General features: G+C 45.3%; 1 long non-coding RNA gene across 4 annotated transcripts in view; it reads left to right on the forward strand.

The window, feature by feature from the left end:
* LOC139180711 (uncharacterized) overlaps positions 1-10,707 on the forward strand; it is a 64,121-nt gene extending 53,414 nt beyond the window's left edge. For 3 of the 4 annotated variants that reach the window (XR_011564964.1, XR_011564965.1, XR_011564963.1), the window contains one exon: positions 5,826-7,133. This is a non-coding gene — a long non-coding RNA (uncharacterized lncRNA). Of the gene's footprint in view, positions 1-5,825; positions 7,134-9,652 lie in introns of those variants that run through there. The other variant, XR_011564966.1, reaches the window with a different exon arrangement.
* The last annotated feature ends 3,227 nt before the right edge of the window (positions 10,708-13,934 follow it).

A 13,934-nucleotide genomic window follows, 5' to 3' on the forward strand; every position in this document is an offset into this window, starting at 1 on the left:
CCATTGTCTGCAGTTTATAGAGAGGTATAAAATAGCTCAAATACAATGACAATCTCATAAATAGACCCATTAAATGTAGCCAGCTCTGACCACAATTAAATCCCCTTTCAGGAACCTTCTACAACTTTCTATATCCATTGCATATCCTTTATTACAACTTCTCAAAGTGGCAAAACATAAACACATTTATTAACAGACCCAAATAGCATATAAAAATAAGAAGCAAAAGTATATTATACTTAAATTATACTTAGTGACACCATTTCAGTATTCTGTCTTTTTAGAAATGATCTTAGTATCTAACAAATATCTATTAATGAAGTCAACTTAGTATCTGTCCAGGATTTTGAGAATTGCTTAATGATCTTGGAAATTATCTTCAAGCTAACATACTAGAAAACATAATTACTATTGAAATAAAGCTTGTCAGAATAATATTTGGTATGATTAAACAAATATTTGAATTAAAAAAATTCTAAAATTCTATGTATTTAGTAGAAGTAATGCTAACTTAGAGCTTCCCTAGTGGCTAAGTGGTAAAGAATCGCCTGCAAATGCAGGAGACTTGGGTTTAATCCCTAGGTTGGTAAGATTCCCTGGGAAACGAAATGGCAATCCACTCCAGTGTTCTTGCCTGGGAAATCCCATGGACAGAAGAACCTGGTGGGCTACAGTTCATGGGGTCTCAAAAGAGTCAGGCACGACTTAGTCACTAAACAACAACAATGCTAACTTACTCTATCAGTAAATCTGGATACGTTTAGGAAGAAGATAGTTGTGTAGAGTAAAAACATATTTGTATCATGCATAACTATAACTCAGAAAGCAGCTGTTTTATTAAACTGAAATTGTTGAACTAGTCTTGTTTGCAGAAGATTTACTTGCATCCTGAGTACTTGAATTTTTTTAAAATTTCTAAGTTTGTTTCTGTAAGAATACCTTTTTTTTTTTTTTTTTTACATTGAAAGTATTCCAGGCTCAATTTCCTTTATTTCTGGGGTATTTTTTTTTTTTTTTTTTTTAGAAACATTTAATTTATATATGAGGTTTTTTGTCTCTAAGCCAGCCAGAATACAAAGAGTTCCTTTAACATATTTAATAATATAATTTGGGCATGCCACCCAGAGAATACTACACACTCAGATAATGAGAGGTTTTCTGAATTACAGACATATAAGCATGCATAGGGGCTTCCATGGTGGCTCAATGGTGAGGAATCCATCTACCAGTTCAGGAGATGCAGGTTCAATCCCTGGGTTGGTAGGATCCCTGGAGGATGAAATGGCAACCCACTGCAGTATTTTCGCCTGGGAAATCGCATGGACAGAGGACCCTGGTGGGACTACAGTCCACCGAGTACAGAAGAGTTGGACACGACTGAGCCACTAAACAACAGCAACAACAAACATACCCAGAGAGGGAGCCACCTCCAGCTTCAGCTGTAAATTTCAGCCATGGGTTAAACGGGTCCTCCTTTTTATTCTCAGCCTTCTTTCTCATACTTGCACTTTGAAATCCTCCCTTTCCTCAAAGCTGATTCTCATGTGCCTCTCCTGTGAAGCCTTGCCTGAGTCCCCTGCAGGGGGTAATTTCTTACATACCCCTTACTCCTCCCTGACCACTTGAATCAATCAACCTGGATACGGTTATTTATGCATATTCCTCATCTTCTCTCTAAATCCAAACTCAGGGATGGCAGAGACCAGGTTATCTTTCCTTCAACAAGCATTCATTTTACACCCACTGTATTTCAGGTACTGTATGCTGCTAAGTCACTTCAGTCGTGTCCGACTCTGTGCGACCCCATAGATGGCAGCCCACGAGGCTTCCCCGTCCCTGGGATTCTCCAGGCAAGAACACTGGAGTGGGTTGCCATTTCCTTCTCCAATGCAGGAAAGTGAAAAGTGAGAGTGAAGTCGCTCAGTCGTGTCCGACTCTTCGCGACCCCATGGACTGCAGCCTACCAGGCTCCTCTGTCCATGGGATTTTCCAGGCAAGAGTACTGGAGTGGGGTGCCATTGCCTTCTCCATCAGGTACTGTATAGGTACCTTTTAAACAACAAGTGACCAAAAGGTAGGATCCTGCTTTCATGGGCTTCTAGTTTGGAACTGGATATATACATTTGCATTCCCTGCAACATTTGCAGTGGTTTGTGGAATACATTAATAAAGGAATAGCTTTAGGCTTAGATTTACCCTGGTACTTGAAAGGGAAGTAACATTTTGGGGGGGGGGGATATTATGTACCCTGAGCTCATGGGCACTTTGGACAAATCATTTACTTTGATCCTACTAATATCCAGAGTCTGAGTTGAGTGCCTTGTATACATATTTCTAATCTTTACAGCAACCTTGTAAGGTAGATGAGTTTTTCAGTTTTGTATTTATTTGGCTGTGCTGGGTCTTCGTTGCTGTGAATGGCTCTGCAGTCCCTCTCCTGTTGTAGCGCACAGGCTCTAGACACACGGGCTCCAGTAGTTATGGCTCAGGGCTCCAGAGCGCGGGCTTAGAAGTTGTGGCACATCGGCTTAGTTGCCCGCAGCATGTAGGATCTTCCCGGACCAGGGAATGAACCCATGTCCCCTGCATTGGCAGGCGGATTCTCAACCATCGGACCACCAGGGAAGTCCCAGGTAGATGATTTTGCAGAGGAAACAACTAAGGCATAGGGAAGTTATCCCCCTTGCCCTGAGTCGTGGTGATTGTAAGTGTCAGTAAGGAATTGGAACCTATGTCTGTCTGACTCCAGAGCTGCAAGTCAGACTACTGAGCTTAGTTGAACTGCTTTGCAGAAAGCTCAGGTTGTGTCTCCCAGAAGACATGTCACAGGTTAAGTCCTGACTTGGGGAGCCTGTGCACAGCAGGCAGTTAAGGACAGGCTGGACCACATCAGTGACCCGAGGGCCCTTCCAGCCCTCAGTCAGGTGAGTCCTGGTGGGAGCCTTGGCCAGCAAGTGGTGGTGTGCTTTGTGCAGCTGAGGCTGAGGTTCCCAGGGGGCAGAGGGCTCTCTCACTTGGAACTGCAGCCCACCGGGCAGTGAGGAGCCAGGAGCTACCAAGGAACAAGAGCTGTTCGTGCCAGAAGCACACCCTTCCCACTGAGACCATACATCACATTCCTTGTTTTCAGATGAGTGCTCAGAGCTGGCTTTTCATGGAAGAGATGCTGTATGCAAATGAGCTTGATGATAACCAGTACCAAATGCATTGTCACCCATCAGGTTCACAGCAAGTGGCTGCAGGCAGTCTAATTGATGTCACATTGGAAAGGAGTGGGATAAGGGTTGCTGCCTTGACCTGAAGGATGAAGTAGCTCCCTCACTCCCTGCGGAAAACTAGGACCAGTAGTAAGAGCAAAGAGCTTTTAGGACACATTTACTATGAGTTAGGGGCTTAACGGGCTTCCCAGGCGGTGCAGTGGTAAAGAATCTGCCTACCAATGCAGGAGACACAGGAGATACATGTTCAATACCTGGGTCGGGAAGATCCCCTGGAGAAAGAAATGGCAACCCACTCCAGTATTCTTGTCTGGAAAATTCCATGGACAGAGGAGCCTGGTGGGCTGCAGTCCATGTGGTGTCAAAGTCAGACATGACTGAGCACACTACTCAGGGGCTTTACAGATGTAATCATATTTATTTATCACAGTCAACCTCATAAGGTGGGCACTGTTATTATCCTTCCCAAATTACCAATGAGGAATCAGGCACAGAGAAATTTAAGTCTCCTGTCCTATGTTACAAGTCAACAAAAACAGCAGGATTTGAAACCAGATTGTTTAAATCCAAAGACTGTGCCCTTAACCGCTACATTATATAGCACCTCCAGGCAAAACTAACACGGATGATTATTACAATAATAGCCACACATGCACCGCACCTCGTGTGTCCACACCCCTTTGCAGTCTGTCATTGTTGCCTCTCTTATCGGGAAGTGGAATCTCTTGCTCCACCCTCTCTTTTTTTTTTTTTTCTATCTAACCTGGACACGATTGAAGTGACTTAGCAGCAGCAGCAACCTGGGCTAATCGCATGACTTGCTTTGATTAATAATTATGGTTGAAGTGACACTGTGGGAGTTCCAGAGCCTAGAGCTCAGGAGGCTATGCAACTTCCACTCTTACCTTCTTGGAATTTTGAGGCCACCAAAATTCCAGGCTATCCCCCTGGAGGATGAGAGGTCACGTGGAGAGGATGAAGGCTCTCCAGCCCACAGCCAGCACCAATTGGCAATTGAGTAAGACCCTTTTGGATATTCCAGCTACAGCTGACTCCCCTTGTCTGCAGCCATACCTGTGAGCCCAGGAGAAACCAGTGCAACCTCCCAGTAAATCCACTGAATCAAAAATAGTAAGCTGTCATCTTAAGCCACTAAATTTTGAGGTGATTTGTAATGAAGCAATTGATAACTAAAATACATAGGTTTTAAATTCATGTCTATCTTGGGCTAGCTGCTTTTTAGTAAGGGTTACATGAAAGAGAATTATATGGGTGGTTTGAGCTAGAGGAATGAAGACAGCATGTAATTAAACCCTTTTATTTTATAGAGGAAGAAACCCATCCCAGAGAGGAGAAGTGACTTGTCCCAAACCACAGTTTTTATAGCCTGAGTCAAGACTAAACCTGTCTTCAGATTTCCACGTCTAGAATTCTTTTTGCTACATGACACTGTCCAACTACACTGCATTAAGAGAGTGAAAGAGCTATTTCCAACTAATTTAAGAATAAACATGAAAAGCTGTTTATAGTACCTAGTGTTAAATTTATAGTCTTAAATTGTGACATCCATGCAAAGAGATCCGTATGCCAAGGACCCATAAGATGCCAGGAAAGAAGCAATTACTGGAAACAAGGCTGTGAATTGTCATAATTGAATGTATATATATATTGTCTCTGGCAGGATCTGTGCATTTACAGATATGCCAGCTTCTTGGTAGACCAGTTGTTCTCACCTTGGCTGCACATTGGAATCATCTGAGGAGTTTTAAAGATTGTCTGAGGCTGACCCAGGCCTCAAAAGTTTGAAAATTGATTCTCAGTGGATCTGTTGTACAGCTGTGGCTGTGAACCCCTGCTCTGGACTGTGCATTCCTGGAGGGGCAAGATTTTCATCTTTGCACCCCCCAGAGTGCCATGCCAGAGAACAATTGTTGATTGAAATTGGGGACACAGTGCTGAAAGTCCCTACAGAGAGCAGCTATGGCAGAGTGGAAAGTACATGGGCTTTGACGTCAAAAAAATCTGTCTTTGCCTCTCAATTTTGCTTATTTAGAGGCTGTGTAACCTTGAATACAACAGGCTGTCTGAGGCATCTATAAAATGGATATAAAGATGATACTAACTGCCAAGGGATGTTATAAATTCCACTGAGGTTATTTAGCTTTCAAAAAGCTCCTTGGTAACAGTAAAGACCTTCTCAATATTGCTATTTCTATTCAGAAAGGAAATAGAGAAAGTTTTTAAAGAAAATAAAATGGTAAAAGCAATGAAAGATTATAATAATTTAAGCAATACAGAGAGTTATTTTAAAAAATCAAGTACAAATTACCTATTATTCCTCCATGAAAAGTGAAAGTGTGAGTCACTCAGTGTGTCTGACTCTTTGTGACTCACATAGACTACAGTCCACCAGGCTCCTCCGCTCAAGGGATTTTCCCAGCAAGAATAGTGGAGTGGATTGCCATTCCCTTCTGCAGGGGATCTTCCCAACCCAGGGATTTGAACCCTTGTCTCCTGCTTTGCAGGCAGATTCTTTACCATCTTCCACCAGTAGCTTCATAATTCTTCCATAAGTACATGTAAACATTTTGTTATTTCTCCTTCCAGGTGTCTTCATTGCTGTCTCTCTGTGTGCCTGCACACACTCAAACACATCCACAAAAACACGATTGGAAAAATACAGGAAGACGTTGTGTTCATTTTCCTTGTTAATACCTTGAGTTCTTCATATCCATGAATGGAGTAGTTTTTGTGATGTACTTTGAACCTAGTGACTTGATGAACAATTGAAAGAGGTAATATGGCTATGATGAAATGGAAACAAGAGCAAAGCCAGTGTAAATTTGCATAAAATTTACACATTTGGGGTGCCTAATGATTGTTGAAAATTATTTCCAAGGTTCCATTGTGACTAACCATTTTCTCCTATGAAAAGACTGATAAGTGTTTTCGCTCAGTCGTGACTCTCTGTGACTTCATGGACTGTAGCCCACCAGGCTCCTTTGTCCATGGAATTATTCAAGTAAGAATACCAGAGTGGGTTGCCATTGCTTTCTTCAGGAGATCTTCCTGGCTCAGGGATCAACCTGGGTCTCTGCATTGCAGGCAGCTTCTTTACCATCTGAGCTACCGGGGAAACCCTAAAAAGACTGATGCTTCCTACAAAAGCTTGGGAATTGGCATAAATAGTCTCGACCCAGGAGCCTTCCCTCTCTAGAAAGGCCTTAGTCACAGCCCCCAGATCCTTTCGGCCAGCAACCATTATTTACATGTGGCTTCAAAGCCAGTGAGGAAAGGAATGGAAGGAAGACCAGAAAGTGCTTATTCAAGTAACTATTAATTTGAGGAAAGCAAGTTTCATACCTGAGCCAAACTAAAGTTGATCCAAAAGTCAACAGTTAAAAAAGCCAGAGCAAACACACAGGTCAAATCTCTGAGGGCTATACTGTCTAGCAAGAGATCCAGCTTCAGGAAGGACACGCAGATGACTGACCCCTTTCTGGCTCAAGCCTCCTTTTTTTCTGGATGTAATGCCTAATAGCATCGGAGTCTCTTATGTGTCTGTCGCCTGGCAGCCTTGTCCATAAGGAGGCTGTGTTTACAGAATCAATGAGGAACAGAGGAAGGGCATCTGTGTATCTAAACAAGAGGCCTCTTTTAAGGATGCTTCCAGCATGGGCACGTGTGCGAGTGGCTCCATAAAAACAAGGCATTTGCCAGAGCAATGCCTTGTTCTGCCCAGGAACCACTGCTCAGAACAGCCTTGGAATTTTTCTTTGCAAATTTTCTTTGGAGGCCCACAAGAAAAACCTGTTTCTTTCTTTCTTTTTTTTTTTGTACCCTCTGATTTTTTTGTTTTGTTTTGTTTTTGTTGCTATGTGGATCTTGTTTAGAATAAAAGGAACTAAACTTGGAGTTGGAGAAACCTATGTGTTAATTCCAATTAATTTACTAATTGGTTGAGTGTCCTTAGATAATCACATATCCTCTGTGTTTCTTAATTTCCTTATCGATAACGAGAGGAGCATGATCATTACCTGCTTCCTATCACTTATCACGAGGGAAATTACCATGTTGCAGTGGTAGCCTTTAAGGTCACTACCAGGCCAACTGGTACACCCTACCTGAGGTCATGGAACAGAAAGGCTCACTAACCAAGTGGATTACAGAATCATTGTAAAACACATAAAGGAAGCAAGAAGAAAGAGATGAGCACTCGGGTGCCATGTGATCAGGGCGGAAGGACCACAGCACCGAACCGTGGGGTGGGCAGCGTTCATCTGCCCACCTCACCCTCTACCACATCAACCTTCCCCCTTGGGGACCTTCCCCACTCATGGTTCGGTTACAGGATGAGAGTTGAGGTTTGAGCTAAGGGGCTCCCCAGTGGGAAGTCCCCTGCCAAGAACACACAAATTGTTGGAGAGACAGCACAAGTACACCAGCACAATAGCTGTAGCTTGCAGCTCACCTGCTGAGCAGGCCTGAGTTTCAGCCAAGAGGTTTTGCAGGGGGCACACAAGTCAGAATGGGTGTCAATCAATGTGTGGCTGAATTATGGCCTCATGGATATTGATTGCTCATGTATATGTAGTACACCCAGAACATCAGAACCTCACAGGACTCATGCATATTTATGTGTCACTTATATTTAGTGCACAGGTGCCTCAGGAATATTTAGTGCCTCCTAAAAAGTAGATCGGAGAAGGCGATGGCACCCCACTCCAGTACTCTTGCCTGGAACATCCCACGGATAGAGGAGCCTGGTGGGCTGCAGTCCATGGGGTTGCTAGGAGTCGGACACGACTGAGCGACTTCACTTTCACTCTTCACTTTCATGCATTGGAGAAGGAAATGGCAACCCACTCCAGTGTTCTTGCCTGGAGAATCCCAGGGACGGGGGAGCCTGGTGGGCTGCCGTCTATGGGGTCACACAGAGTCGACACGACTGAAGCGACTTAGCAGCAGCAGCAAAAAGTAGATATCTTTTTAACTTTCTATCTCTTTCTATCTATGGTTAAATACACACATGTCATAGTTTCTGTAATAACATATTTTATGAATTTCATTTGTCTAGTTTTTTCCATTTCTGTTTCAGAATTGAGTATTTTCAAACCAAACAACGAATATACACATTACAGCATTTTATCAGAGGGCTCAAGTGAAAAAGCAACTTGTAAACTGTAAAGTCCTCCATGATTTTAAAGAATTATTATTATTCCTGTTATTTTGATTACGGCCATTTATAAAAATCAATTTTATCTTCAAAGGGTGAAGAGGAGGTAGTTTAACCCAACGACTAAGAGCCGTGAACTCTTCCGATAATTGGCTTTAATAGTTTTGGGGAAATTGCATAACCTCCCCGAGATGGTTTTCTCATCTATGAAATGGGAATAACAGTAGTGACTTCATAATGCTCTAGTGAAGATCCAATGAGATAATGTGTGGAAAGCACTTAGGAAATTGCTTGACCCACAGGAATGATGATGTCGTCTAACCTCTATTGAATTGTGACTCTATGCCAAACCCTCACTGATTACATGATTCTATAGGTGTGCTTATCATGCCCACTTTATAGATGAGGATTTTAAGATAGAAACAGAATCCACATCCAGGCAGTCTGACTACAAGCCCATGCTCTTGACCATTTTGTAACACTGACACTCCCATAACAAATATTCAATGCGTGTTTTGTCATTGCGTTAGTAAAATTTCCCACTAGAGCAGATGCTCAATACCACAGGCCACCGGTGTTGGTATTTTGAACTGACTCTCTCAACCACAATTCTACCTTCCATCTAGTTAGAGAAGTTGTCAAGGGGTACATGACATTTTCCAGAATCCTTGGCATCTAGGGCTATAATGGAAATTCTGCTTTGAGGTTAAATGCATTGGTGAGTAACATGAGAGGCAGAAGCAAGGTGAAGCCATCCTCCTGCTGCTAAGTCTGCTGCCAAACGAGGTGTGGTGGACAGACTCTCAGATGGCCCCGAGATTCTCCCTGCTGACATTCACACCCTTGTGAAATCCTTTCTCCTGAAATATGGGCGGTAGGACCTGTGACTTCCAGCAGCCCCAGGGATGGGTTTCATAGAAGACAATTTTCCTACAAACCAGAGTGGGGATGGTTTTGGGATGATTCAAGCTTATTACATTTATTGTACATTTTATTTCTATTATTACATCAGCTCCACCTCAGATCATCAAGCATTAGATCCCAGAGGTTGGGGATCCCTATAATAACCCATGGGATGTGGCAAGGTGATGAAATTACATGTACGTGATTATGTTGTATGAGACTGCATCATCCATCTTGCTAGGAGATGCTCTTTCTCTTACTGGTTTTTGGGAAGCTAGTAGCCATGTGGCAAGAGGTTGAGGATGCCCTCTGCTTAATAATAATCAGTAAGAAACTGAAGCCCATTCTCTGACAGCCTGCAAGAAGCTGAATGCCACCAACAGCCATGTGAGCTTGAAAGCAGTTCCTTCCCCGGGCAGGACTCAGATGAGACTGCGACCCCAGTTGACACCATGATGGCAGCTTCTCGAGACGCTGAGTCAGAGGATCCATGTAAGCTATGCCTGGATTCCTGACCACAGTAACTATGAGATAGTAATAATGTGTTGCTTTCAGCCCCTAGGTTTATGATGAGATTGTCATGCGGCAATAGAAGACTAATGTGTGTGCATGTTAAGTCACTCCTGTTGTGTCCGACTCTTTGTGACCCCACAGACTGTAGCCCACCAGGCTCCCCTGTCCATGGGATTCTCCAGGCAAGAATACTGGAGTGGGTTGCCATGCCCTCCTCCAGGGGATCTTCCCGACCCAGGGAAGGAACCCACGTCTCTTATGTCTCCTGCACTGGCAGGCAGGTTCTTTACCACTTGTACCACCTGGGAAGCCCTAGGAAGCTAACACATGAGGTTATAGCTGGGAGATGATTTGGCTGTTGTGGCAGCAACAGAGCATGCTGACGTAGGCAGGGCAGCCACCATGGACTGGATGTCCTTGAACCCGATAGTCCAGTGCTGGGCCCGTGATGTCCATTCTTCTAGCTCCTTTGGCAATTTTACTCCCCTAATATCCCACGTTGCAGGCAGGAGGAGAAGGGGACGACAGAGGATGAGATGGCTGGATGGCATCACTGACTCAATGGACGTGAGTCTCAGTGAACTCCAGGAGTTGGTGATGGACAGGGAGGCCTGGCATGATGCGATTCATGGGGTCACAAAGAGTCAGACATGACTGAGCGACTGAACTGAACTGAACTGAATATCCCATGTTAAATCACTTTCTTCTTGAATTACTCAGAATGGTTTCCATTTCCTATACTGAATCTTAGTTCCTATCATCACCTTGCTTCAAAATCATGGCCTATCTATCCCAATATTTTATTCCTTCATGATCCAAAAACATTTTAGGAGAGAACACAGTAGTTTGCTTTCAAAATGTCAAGTGGTTGAGCAAGTCTAAATTGTGAACAGCCACAGCAACCCTTTCTTAAAGAAAGGTAATATTTAAGTTCTTTAATTTTTATTATTCCTTTTTCTTAAGTTGAATTACATTTCCTTTTATTTATTTTTAATTGGAGTATAATTGCTTTACAGTGCTGTGTTAGTTTCAGCTGTACAACAAAGTGAATTAGCAATATACCTGTACATATATCCCCTTCCTCTTGAGTACCCCTTCCCCCATCCCAGCTCTCTAGGTCATCCCAGAGCTGAGCTCCCTGTGTTACACAGCTAAGGAAGGTAATAGTAATCTCGTTTTTTAGAGGAAAAAACTGAAGTTCAGACCCTAAATGACTACCTTTTAAGGATAGCATCCATGAGATATAATTTGAGGTTGAGGGGACACCCGATTGCACATTCTTTTCACTGAACCGTGTTGTTAAGAATATCCCGGGTCCTTGTATATCCCTGTACTCACTCTGTGGTGCTCACAATCCCTTAGGACAGATCACTGAGAAAACAGACCATTGCAGGGCAGTGCATCCAGTCCCGTGATGGAGCCTGGCACAGGATGTGGAGAGGAGAGTGGGGAGGGGCATCAAATGACCTGACTTGGGGGTCAGAGTCCCAGAAGGAGGGGTCCCACCATGGCCTGGAATAACCTTCAGTGCAGGGACTTCATGGATCGCTGACATAAAGCTGTGGGAACTCCACAGAGTGGTGCTGGGCAGGGACACAGGCGGAAAGGCTTCAGTGACTCGGGGAGACCTGGGGTGGCCTTGACCGGCCAGGAGCAGATCCTGTCCACGTTCCTGAGCGCAGTGCGCTGTCCCTGGAGATGGTTCAAGCCCCAGGCTCGTTCTTCAAGGCTGACCTGCTGTCAAGCTCCAGCAGGCCACAGGCTTGTTTTCTTTACTTGCTTGCTCTTTGGCACAAATGTATTTTCCATTAATTGCGGTTTTCAAAAATTAAGTTTAAAGCCTTTGATTGAGTCTAAAGATAGATCTGGCTCACTTTCATCAAAACTTACCCAGCTTTCCCGTCAGGAGAGAAAACAAAGTTTGAGAGTTTAAATCTCAGACAGCTTAGATTAGTTCGGATGCCAAAATAATCTAAGCTCTAAGAGCCCATGGGCGATTTTTTTGGAACCCTTCTGAACTTCATTTTCCGTATCAGAAAAACGGGTGAAGCGGGACGCCTGTCTGAGCGTGTGACTGTTTCTGTGAGGATGAAAGGAAGGCCAGCGTCGCTGTCCCTGGCGTGCTGGTCCTTGACGAGGTCTCACGGCCCTCCCTGCCTGGCCCTGCCTGCCGCGGGCGGCCCCTGCATTTCCCACGACCCATGTCAGCTGGCTCCTCTCTGGGTGTAGTCAATTCGAGGTGCTGATGGGAGGTTATCAGGTGGGGGAAGGGAGACGCGGGGGTATTCCTCCTCCCTTCGTCTGTGGGTGAGACCTCCAGAGCAGATGCTGCTTCTCGGCCGGGTTTCCTGCAGGCACGCCCCCTGTGGTCGGGCTCGGCAGGGGAGCCCAGCACCTCCGCTGGGGGACAAGACCGCCTCCCTCCTCCTTTTCGTCGGAAACCCCCTGGGCATCACCCCCTGTGGTCTTCGTTCTTCTCCACAGCCGTTTCCTGGTATTAGATTCCCTGTTTTCTTTTTTTAATTGGAGGATAGTTGCTTTACAATGTTGTGTTGGTTTCTGCTGTACAACAACATGAATCAGTCATAACTATATATATATAATAATACCTACATATAAAGCATCAGCGTAACCACATGCCCAGGATGGTCCCTGGCATGCTGGGAATGATGAGATGCAAGCACATTTCTAAGATGCAGGCTCTGAAACAAGCCTCCCTCTCTGGTACCCTAATGCCACTAACTACATCTATCTATCTATCTATCTATCTATCTATCTGTCTATATCTCCCGGCCCTCTTGCGCCTCCCTCCCTTCCCCCATCCCACCCGTCTAGGTCATCACGGAGCACCAGGCTGAGCTCCCTGTGTTATACAGCAACTTCCCACTATCCCTCTGTCGTACGCATGGTGCTGTATATATGTCGGTGCTACTTCCCCTGATTAAACACTTGGGAAGGTTCTGTTTTCTGCTTGAATTCTGATGGCTGCAGGGAGTGGCGTGCACTTGCCTGATGGGGGTCTATTTTCTCAATGAATGATTAGCCAAGATACCAGGTGAGAGGAGGGCAAGCAAAGCCTGAAGCACAGAGAAGACTGGTTAGAGATATTGGGGTGTCTTCACTCCCCCTCTGGTAAGCAGGTGTTCAATGAATGGGGCTGTGCTAGGAGGATCGTTCCCTTTCTGCCTATGGAGGGTACCATGAGAAACACGCCTTTGAGCAGAACAGAACGGTAGGGAGAGCTGCCGCTTCCGTTGGCTGTTCGCAGCGCGCCCCCCCCCCTCCCCCCCGCCCTGCCCCGCAGCCTGTGCCCTGGGCTCTGGTTCCCTGTGCTGGTGAGAGCTGGCCTGGCTGCTCAGCACCCAGGCTGTCACCACGGGGTTGCTTGGGAGAACTGCTCCCCCTCATGAAGAACGGATTTTTCCAGCCCCACAATCTGGGGCTAGAGCTCCTCTCACCCTAAGAATAGACCGAGAATGTCTGATTATTTGCCTGAATATCTGAATGTCAAGAATATTTGCCACAGCTATTCAACCAAGATCTTATTTTCACATTCCCACTGCCGGATTCCCAGCTCCACACCAATCTGTTGTTTACATCCCAGAGCCATTTTATTTCCATTCCCAGCACAGTGCGAGTCAGAGGCATCCAGAACGGGCCCCACCCAGAGTCAGGAAGAGTCCAACACAGGCTTTGCCACTGGGAAGGAGACGGGATGGTCACGGACTGAGCCCACTGGAGCGGGTAGAGGAGGTGAACTCCATGCATCAGCGCAGCCACGTGCCCAGGATGGTGCCTGGCAGTCTGGGAATGACGGGCTGCAAGCACAGTCCTGAGATACAGGCTCTGAAATCAGCCTCCCTCCCTGGCACCCTAATGCCACTGACTACCCGAGCCCCTCTGTGCCAGGTTCCTTATCCGCACCGTTGCTTGTGCTCACAACAACCCTGTGAGGCAGAGTTACCAAGTCTGGTTTGCACATGATGACACTAAGGCTCAGAGAGGCTGAGCGATTTGTGCAACGCTGCACAGCTGATCAGTGTCAGAACTGGGGTTCAGAGCCACACCTTTCAGGTTCCAAACTCATTATTTCAACAGTTTTATGCTGCCTCCCTGACATCTTC

Source organism: Bos indicus, chromosome 29, assembly GCF_029378745.1.
Source record: "Bos indicus isolate NIAB-ARS_2022 breed Sahiwal x Tharparkar chromosome 29, NIAB-ARS_B.indTharparkar_mat_pri_1.0, whole genome shotgun sequence".
Lineage (NCBI taxonomy): Eukaryota > Metazoa > Chordata > Mammalia > Artiodactyla > Bovidae > Bos > Bos indicus.